General features: G+C 40.8%; 1 protein-coding gene across 2 annotated transcripts in view; it reads left to right on the top strand.

Moving 5' to 3' along the window:
* Positions 1-9,577, top strand: part of LOC149038230 (hsp70/Hsp90 co-chaperone CNS1 homolog) — a 121,871-nt gene that overhangs the window by 100,219 nt on the left and 12,075 nt on the right. The window contains exon 1 of one of the 2 annotated variants that reach the window (XM_089187222.1): positions 6,841-7,074. The exons of the other annotated variant lie outside the window; for it this stretch is intronic. The gene's annotated coding sequence lies outside the window, so the exon portion shown is untranslated. Of the gene's footprint in view, positions 1-6,840; positions 7,075-9,577 lie in introns of those variants that run through there. 2 annotated transcript variants of the gene reach the window in all.

Here is a 9,577-nt window from a genome sequence, read left to right as displayed (position 1 = left end):
GCTTGAGAGTACTTCTAATATCTAAAGATGAGTGGAAAGTTAATTTTCGAAATCAGCATCAAGTGGCGTATACGGGTTTGTGGAGAGTTCTCGTAGAACAAGGTAATGTAGATAAAGCCTTATTTGTTGCTGAGAAAGGACGAGCTCAAGCTCTGACCGACCTCATGGAATCCAGTTTTTGTGGTGGAACAAGTCACCACAAGGGAGAAGATGAAGATTGTGCAGTTTCAAAAAACGTTCCATCAAACACTGTCTTTCAGGCAGTGGACCATGTCTTTCAGGCAGTCCATCTTTGGGTTGTTTCCGGAGGAAAACAAGTTCAGTTAAGACAAAGTGAACTCAAAGGTTTTGTTTCAGAGAATAGTGGATCTAGCCTGTCCTTTGAGGCGTTCATGCTCGGTGTCTATACACAACTTGGTGTTCGTTCTAATGTGAGATGCGAGAATCGATCTTTAGATGCTTTGAGGGAGGGCCGTTCGAAAGTGGATGAGAAAACCAAAGAAGCCAAGCCTCAACCTCACATCCAACAAGACGGATGCTTGAGCACTTTGTATGATATCGTTATGAAGCCGGTGGCTGACTTGATTGAAGGGGATGAGCTACTCATTATTCCTGATGGACCCCTGTGGATCGCTCCTTACGCTGCATTGAAGGATGGTAATTCTAAATACCTGTGTGAATCGTTCAAAATCCGAGTCGCTCCATCGTTAGCAAGTCTTAGACTCATTGCCGGTTGCCCAGATGATTATCACAAAAGCAGTGGTGCGTTACTTGTAGGAGATCCGTGGGTATCCGAGGTTACTAACAGCTAGGGAAAGAAAGTCTTCGAGCAGCTTGAGTATGCTAAAAAAGAAGTAGAAATGATCGGAAAAATTCTGAATATCACGCCAATCACAGGCAGTCAGGCCACGAAACGTGAGGTGTTGAAAAGACTCAGTTCCGTTTCCCTAGTTCACTTTGCGGCACACGGATGTATGGAAACTGGCGAAATTGCTCTTACACCTGACCCAGACCGAATATCTACTGTGCCAACGGAGGAGGATTACATTTTAACAATTGGAGATGTGTTGAATGCTCAACTTCGGGCCAAACTTGTTGTGCTTAGTTGCTGCCACAGCGGCCGGGGCGAGATCAAGGCTGAAGGTGTGGTTGGCATTGCGCGCGCTTTTATGGGGGCTGGTGCTCGGTCTATTGTGGTGTCCCTGTGGGCGATTGATGACGAGGCTACTCTTGAGTTCATGAAATACTTTTATCAACAACTTGCAGGAGGTAAACCAGCAAGCGAGTCACTGAACCTGGCCATGAAAAGCCTCAGAGAATCAGACAAGTTCTGCGACATCAAACACTGGGCGCCCTTTTTGCTGATTGGAGATGACGTCACTCTTGACTTCAAGGCAAAGGAAAGAGAAAATTTGAATATGAAATCACATAAATGAAAACATTTTTATTTCATCTCAAAATGAATGACGCAGGAACTTGGAAGGTTTAAATGCTTCTCCATTTTGGCGCTTTTTGGCTATTTTTCATTACTTTTTTGTTAAATGGAACTTGAGATGTGTGACTTTACTTTGGTGAAAAAATAAAACAGACTATTTCAGTATATTTTGTTCAGTGGAATTGCTTTTTTTTTACCTTTACAAATTTAGATGCTTACGAAGAGAACAAGATGCAACAAGGCTTCTGTTGTTAATGCCTGAAGTTGTTGAAGGCGACGACGAGGTTTTCGTTTCGCCAAAGTGACACTCAGATCTATTTCTTTATTGCAATCAGTTATGTGTAAAATAATTTAAAGGTTTTTTTCTTGTACACAACCAGGAGCTTGTCCACCGGGTTTTAATTACGTTGATACTCTAAACTTTTGATAAGCAAAGAAACAGTTTGTCATTTGCAAAAGGTGGCGAAATTTTAATTTCAAAAATGTGATTTGCAAACTTGGCAGCCATATGTGAATTTATCTTAATGGTTTTTCTACGTCATAAATTACTTTGTTGCAATTTGCAATTATCTTTACAAAAAAAATTGATTATCATTTTCAACTTTTTTTTAATTTATTTTAATGCAATCTAATTCCATCAGTGCCAAGATTGCCATTCTAAGCTTAATTTGAAGAAGTAATCATCAGAGATGATGTTGTTGAATTTACTAACCATATGTTAGAGACATTAGACCTACTCTCAGGGGTGTGAATTGTCCATGTAATCTAAACAAGGAAATAGCGAAGCAGAGTTTACTTTAACCGAAGTTTCCATTGCTGTGACTTTTAATGTAGGTGACATGGAATTTATTGTTTGCATTAGGAAAATATTTACGCCAATATGAATTTTTTTCATGGCTTTAAATTTACCTTAGTTTAATTTGGAGATGTCTGATGATATCTTTCTTAGATTTAAGAATTTATACTTAGGTATTCAGAGCACGCTTTGTAATTAGAACCCGTTATGTGGTCAAAAGTTTAAGGTATACTGTAACACAGCTGTTTTAAAAGAAATTTTTGTCAAATCAATGTTAATTTTTGACAGAGTTTCATAACTACCATTGGTATATGCTGGTATAAAATGTAATAGTTAACCTTGCACATGGTTGAATATGATGTAACGTAGGATTTTAAAAACAAGCTGGGACAATTTCCACTAAACATTCTTTTTATAATGTTAGTGTATTTGGTGTGAATTGTTTTGATGCTATTTGTATTTAAAGTTGAAGCTATTTGTTCATTTACCTTAGTTTTTATTCATTAACTCATTAACTCCCAAGTTGTGAAGAAAAATTCTCCCAACTAATAAGAATGTGTTTCTTTGTTGCTTCATTCTGAGAATTCGATGAAACATAACGTTTCTAATGAAAAATAATCCGCTATTTTCTCTAATTCTTATTGACACCATGTTTGTCGGTGCATTAATTTTGTGAGGAGAATTTAAGTTATGATCAATCTTGGGAATAAATGGGTTCATTTTAGTGTCTCCGTTTAGCGCGTATTTTACTTAATGCCTTGAACAATTTAATGCAGTTTGTATTGTACTTTTTTTTACTTCTTTGTTGCTTCATTCTGAGAATTCGATGAAACATAACGTTTCTAATGAAAAATAATCCGCTAGTTTAGATTTTCTCTAATTCTTATTGACACCATGTTTGTCGGTGCATTAATTTTGCGAGGAGAATTTAAGTTATGATCAATCTTGGGAATAAATGGGTTCATTTTAGTGTCTCCGTTTAGCGCGTACTTTACTTAATGCCTTGAACAATTTAATGCAGTTTGTATTGTACTTTTTTTTACTTTTTTGTGTAAGAGAAATAGAGAGTGTATAAAATACAAAAACTGGGTTTGTTTTCATTGTCTGTCTCCATATTCGAAGGATTCGCGTGAGATGCAGGGAGAACAGATCCTACGGGGACTTCAATGCTTAAGTTGACCCGCGCGCGCCAAGTTGATAATCTTTGCAGCTCACAGTGTACTGACATTCCATGTTTCAAGCCCCCACCCACTTAACAAACGCTCGTCGACTCTTCGATTTTGTCTCTTTCACTGTCTACCGTTCTCCATATTGTCACACGATTTTGAATGCCGACGGACGTGTTCATACTGTTACCTGTGTTCGCCCTTTTTACTTTTTTACACCTTTTCACATTTGTGCATCTCTTTTTTCTCCTTCCTTTTGTTCCTTCCCTTTTTTTCATCGTACTTTTCCTTTATTCCTATTTTTACGCGCACTTCTTTCATCGCCCTCAACTTTATTCTTCTACGCGCTTCATTAGACGCGACTATCTCCTTGTCTGTTTCAGTTTTCATTCGTCTCAATCCTCGCGCAACGTCAGGTCTCTTACAACTCATATACCTCCTTACTTCCCCAGAGTAGTTGTTATTATGCTTAATTTGTCCACTTTAGGATGGTGTTCTCTTAGCATCATGTCTAGTAAAATCTTAGTTTTCCTTTCGACTCATTCCCAGTCCACAGGGGTCTCCATTTTAAGTCTCACTTGCTAGTGTTTGCTCTCCTCGGTCCTCTCATCACAATAGCAGCTATAAAACGAAAGAGCTCCCTCCAAGTCTCTGCGACATAATCGATGCATTTTGTTGGAAACGAGTCCTTCAATGTCCAAATTAAGGCTTCTTCTATCATCTGATTGGGAATGGATCAAACTCTCGCCCAGGGTCCACCTACATCGCGAGTCCAAGATGGCAGCAGGCCAATCTACAGACTTCTCCGAGTCGGTAGCCGTCATCTTGGATGTAGACACAGAGAGGACCTTGAAAAAATGTTTTGACAAGACAATAATCAAGAAAGGTTAATTTAGTGTAATGCTTCCTAAGAGGTAGTCGATAACAGTCCGAGAGATTCATTAGGAGCAAACACGTTCCGTCGATTATTGGACTCCATGTCTCCTTACGTTGTAGAACAAACTCCTCGAATACGTACGCCTATATGCCCCTCTCCTCCTCCCCTAAATAGCACAATACATCCCTTTATTGCAACTTTTAAAATTATACAGCACAATACAACATTATACCCCTGAGTAGCACTGTAATGAAGTAACTGTGCGGCGCATCACAACAATATGAACCTCTAAATAGTACTATGCTTCCCTCTACTGAATTTTTTTCAGCATACAGCGCTCTATAAACTATTGCTCCAATTTGGCACGAAAATAATTGTGGATATTTGTCCGCGGACATTATCTATTCCAAGATGCCAAAACTGTGAGCTTCGAGGGACAATGTCCAAGGACAAATATCCGAACATATTTTCGTGCAAAATAGAGGCTTTTGTGATTTTTATCCTTCAATTATTTTGCAACGCTCGTGAAAGAATCTTTATAAACAGCTCACTAAATTGAATTAAATTTGAAACGAAGACTTATCGAGGTAGACGTAAGGTTTGCGAATTGGGGAATATCGCTTGCGTGATATTCTCGGATATCACCCAGTATTAGCTGGGGGATATTTAGTCACTTGCTGCGTTTACACCAATTGCGCGCGAGCAAAAATATTTGATGGATCATAAAAAGCAACAGGTACCCCTAGATAGCACTATACTTCCCTCTTCCAAAATTTACATCACAATACAGCGCTATAAAACAACATGTACCCTTAAATAGTACTATACTTCTCTCTTCTGCAGTTTACATCACTATACAGCGCTATACAACAGTATGTACCCCTAGATACCACTATACTTCCCTCTTTTGCACTCTACATCACGATACAGCGCTATACAACAATATGTACCCCTAGATACCACTATACTTTACTCTTCTGAACTCTACATCACGATACAGCGCTATACAACAATATCTACCCCTATAAAACAATATTTACCCCTAAGTAACCTTGATCGGCATAACAGAATACATACATCGAAATTTTCCATGCTTTGTGTCTTTCTCCAAGGTTCATTAAATACTCGATGAAAACCTTTGCGTCGTTCAAAGAAAACGCAGCATTTTCCAGCGCAGTCGTGACTCGTTTGACGTGAAGATTCAGAGATGGCGAGTTGATTGAGGCTTTAAATTTCAAACTCTTAAAGGCGGGAAATATTTCTGAAACAAAATCATTCACAAACATCACTATTAATTCTGAATAATGTAAATTCGATTCACGTTTACTTTAGATAATAAATTTTACTCCCATTTTGCTAATCATACAAAGAAATCAATACACTAAGCAATGCCTTCAAGTGAAATGGTTTAGCGTGACCTTAAATGCTTTAGCGTGACGACAAATGGTTTAGTACAAACCGAAATGGTTTAGTGTTACTAACAGTTGGTTTACGCCGTAACCGCCAAAAATACAAAAGGGAAATAGGTAAGTCAAGCTTGAAATGAAACAGTCTATGTGAGGTCTGACGTCACAACCTACGTCATTCATATCCAATTTGGCGCTAAATTCGCCAGAACGAGGTATTCGCCAGGCCGTCCACTCGATGTTTACCACAGGAAAAAAATTGTTTCTGTAGCCTCGTCCTCCTTGTCCACTGGACTCAAAGAGCCTCACTCCGATAATAACCTTTTTCACATTTGTCTATTTTAGCTTGTTAGCGAATAAATTTATACCCTCATCATATTGCCGCAATATCAGTAAGTAAATGATATTTTGGAACAAAAGGAATAACAAAAATACAGATAAAGTGCATCATTTTACGCGACGGCACATTTACCGTCTAGACAGTAAGAACCATAGCTGGGGAACGTGATAAAGCGATTCATCGTTTTAAGACGACGAAACTACAACTAAAGGGCGCCTAAAAACTATATAGTTTTTATAGTTTTGAGGCACCCTTGAGATTCTTATCCTATTCAATTTCAAGCTTGACTTTTCCATTTCACTTATGTATTTTTGGCGGTTACGGCGTAAACCAACTGCACCAACCGCTGTAACACGAAACCATTTCGGTTTGAACGAAACCATTTGTCGTCACGCTAAACCATTTCACTTTACGGTGAGTAGATTGATGCGATGCTAAACCATTGCGGCCACGATTAACCATTTGCCGATAACCTAGGCCATTTCACACCACTCTGAACCGTTTTTGTCAAGTTACTGAGCCAAACGACAGTTAGCTGAACCGTTTGTCATTTCGACACTGAACCATTTCAGTTAACACTTGGCCACTCATGTTTTTATTGAATCAGTTCAACAAGGGTGGCTACACAGCTCCTCAATTTTATAAACCATTTTTTGTTTGAATATTTCATTTCACCAAATGCGACTTGTCCATTTGTATTTTAAATAAAACTCTTAAGATAAGATAATCGTTCTCCAAAAGACAATTAGACTCTATTTGTTATTACAAACCAATTATATTTTTTGTTTTTTTGGCGGTGACAGCTGCCCATATGTGGGCTCTTCTTTCAATTTCAGTTGGGGCATTTCCGGCTTCAAGCTTGCACAGACTTATGGGCCAAAGAACTCTTTGTTTCATTTTCACAACGCGCCGTTGCGATTCTCCGTACCATGACATAGCTTTCGAGTCTTTCTTAGTACTTTCTCTGTCTTAGTGACTTTGAAACATTTTCATGACGGACTGAGGAAGCAAGGTCGTAAAATAGTCAAACGTGCCATCCATTTCCGCGACAGAGGTAAGAACGCATGGTTTTATCATATTTGTGAGTGTAAGGTAAATACTTTTATCTTAAATGTTTTTAGTTGAGATTTCCTCCTTCAAATGTTCCTCATCTTTCCGAACTTTCGCTGGTTTCCGACAATGAAAGACGTTCCTGCAGTTAAGTGACGATGATTGCCAACTTTTGCTTTATTCTGGCGTGTATTAATTGTATTGCCGCTTCGTGTTAGCTACAAGCTTGTTTGAACAAGTTACAGCTGTCGAATTCACAAAAATTCGCAAGCAATGCCTGGCATTTACCTCGGACAAAATAAGTAATTCGGGAGAGTTACAAAGGATATCCAAATTATCGATTTGATTCAGTGCAAGCCCTTTTGATCGCAACTGTTTCAAGATCCGTTTTTATCAACCATTCAGTAGCATACAGCGTTGTAAGACAATACAGATGTAACTCGATCTCAGTCTAGTTAGACATTGATGGCGCATGTAATCACGTACATATTGTAACATCCTCCCTTTTTTTTTTTTTTGTGAAGAATAGCTTGGAAAAAGAGAAAAAGAAAGAAAGAAAAAAAAAAAAGAAAATTAACCAATAAAAGTGTCAATGTCAGTTCAGTTCAGAATCAATGCCATAGGACAAAATCTATCAGCTGGTGAGTTCGACATGAGAGGATCGGTAAACGAGAACACTGAACCCTATGATAACCGCGAAGAAGGATTTAAAGTCACGAGTCTAGTCACGGATATAGTCCTTGAGGTATGCTGGGCTCCTCCTGACACGCTCTGACCTCCGACATTGTTCCGGGACAGTCACCTCTTCAGGGTGTGGCTCGTGAGGAGCATTGCTCTGGTCAGGGGTAGACGCTGCGGTTGTGGTCGCCTGTTCATCTGCGCTGGCCATATCCAGTTCTGGCGCTGTGATGGTGGGTTCAACTGGTGGTTCAGACGTTTTCCGCAGGTGCTGTCGGTTTCTGCGGTAGACTGCTCCGTTGTCCGTCTCAACAGTGTATGATCGCTCGTCGAGTCTTGCAGTGACTTTGGCCTTGCGCCAAGACTTATCTCCAAGTTTGAATGGCTTCATTCTAACAACATCGCCTTCAGACAAACTGGGTAAATCCTTTGCGGACCGGTTGTAGTACTTGGCTTGGGCCTGCTGGCGCTGTCGCAGCTCTTTCTTTTCCACTTCCAGGTTTATGGTCCTGGGTAATAGTAGGCTTTGAGTGGTAGGAAGGAGTGTTTTGGTCCTTCGGCTCATCAGGCGTTGTGCTGGGCTGGTCGTTGTCCCTTGTGTCGGCGTGTTTCTATAGTCGAGTACGGCGAGGTATGGGTCGGTTCCAGCCCTGATTGATTTCTTCAGAATGCGCTTGACTGTCTTTACCCCAGACTCAGCCTTGCCATTGGCTTTGCTATTTCCAGGGCTACTGGTAAGGTGCTCAAAATCCCATTTTCTGGAGAATTCAGCGAATTCGTCACTTGTAAACTGTGGCCCATTGTCACTGATCACTTGATCAGGTATACCGTAGCGAGCAAAGTGACTCTTTAGCTTCAGAATGGTGGTGCTGGCTTTAGTGTTCGGCAACCTGTCCACCTCCCAGAAATTGCTATAGTAGTCGATGGTGACCAGGTAGTCTTTGCCATCAAGAGTAAAGATGTCTGTGGCGATCTTCTCCCAAGGACGGGATGGGACCTCGTGGGACATTAGTGTCTCCTTTGGGTGCGTGGTGCTGTCGAGTTCTCTACATATTTCACAGGCGGAGATGTGGTGCTTCATTTCCGCAGACATGCCTGGCCAGTAGATACATTCACGGGCACGCCTCAGACACGCCTCTATTCCAAGGTGGGACGAGTGAATCTTCAGCTTCATATCTGCGCGAAGGCTCTTTGGTATCACAACGGAATTTCCTTTGAAAATCAGCCCATCTTGTACGGTCAGTTCGTCACGCATACTGAAGTAAGGGTGTATCAATGCTGGAGCATGCTCCTTCTTCTCAGGCCATCCTACGAGAATAGTATCTGACAGCTCTCGCAGACACTGGTCCTTCCGAGTCTCTGCTCTTATTTCGTCTAAACGTTGGTCAGATATGGGTAGATAACGGACCATGTTGACTGATTCGAAGTCATCTACTTCTTTTCCGTTGTAAGGCAGGTAAGCCCTTGACAGCATGTCAGCCAAATGCATGTTCTCGCCACGCTCATAGTGCACGGTGAAATCGTATTTCTGCAACCTCATCATCATTATCTGGAGGCGTCGAGGCGCTCGAGCGAGTGGTTTCTGTAGAATCATCTCCAGTGGCTTGTGATCACTTCCGATGTGTACATGTCGACCAAATGTATACTGGTTGAAACGCTCAAGAGAGAAGACAATCGCCAGCATCTCTTTCTCTATTTGAGCATACCGGGTTTCTGTGTCGGTAAGGGAGCGACTCGCGTACTCTATAGGCTTGCCGTTCTGAAGTAATGCTGCACCAAGGCCACTCTGGCTCGCATCACACTGTATGGTGAGGTCTAGGGAAGGGTCG

The sequence above is a fragment of the Pocillopora damicornis genome, chromosome 11, assembly GCF_964200805.1.
Source record: "Pocillopora damicornis chromosome 11, jaPocDami1.2, whole genome shotgun sequence".
NCBI classification, from domain to species: Eukaryota; Metazoa; Cnidaria; class Anthozoa; order Scleractinia; family Pocilloporidae; genus Pocillopora; species Pocillopora damicornis.
Note: the sequence above shows the minus strand (reverse complement) of the source record. Positions and strands in the feature narration are given on the sequence as shown.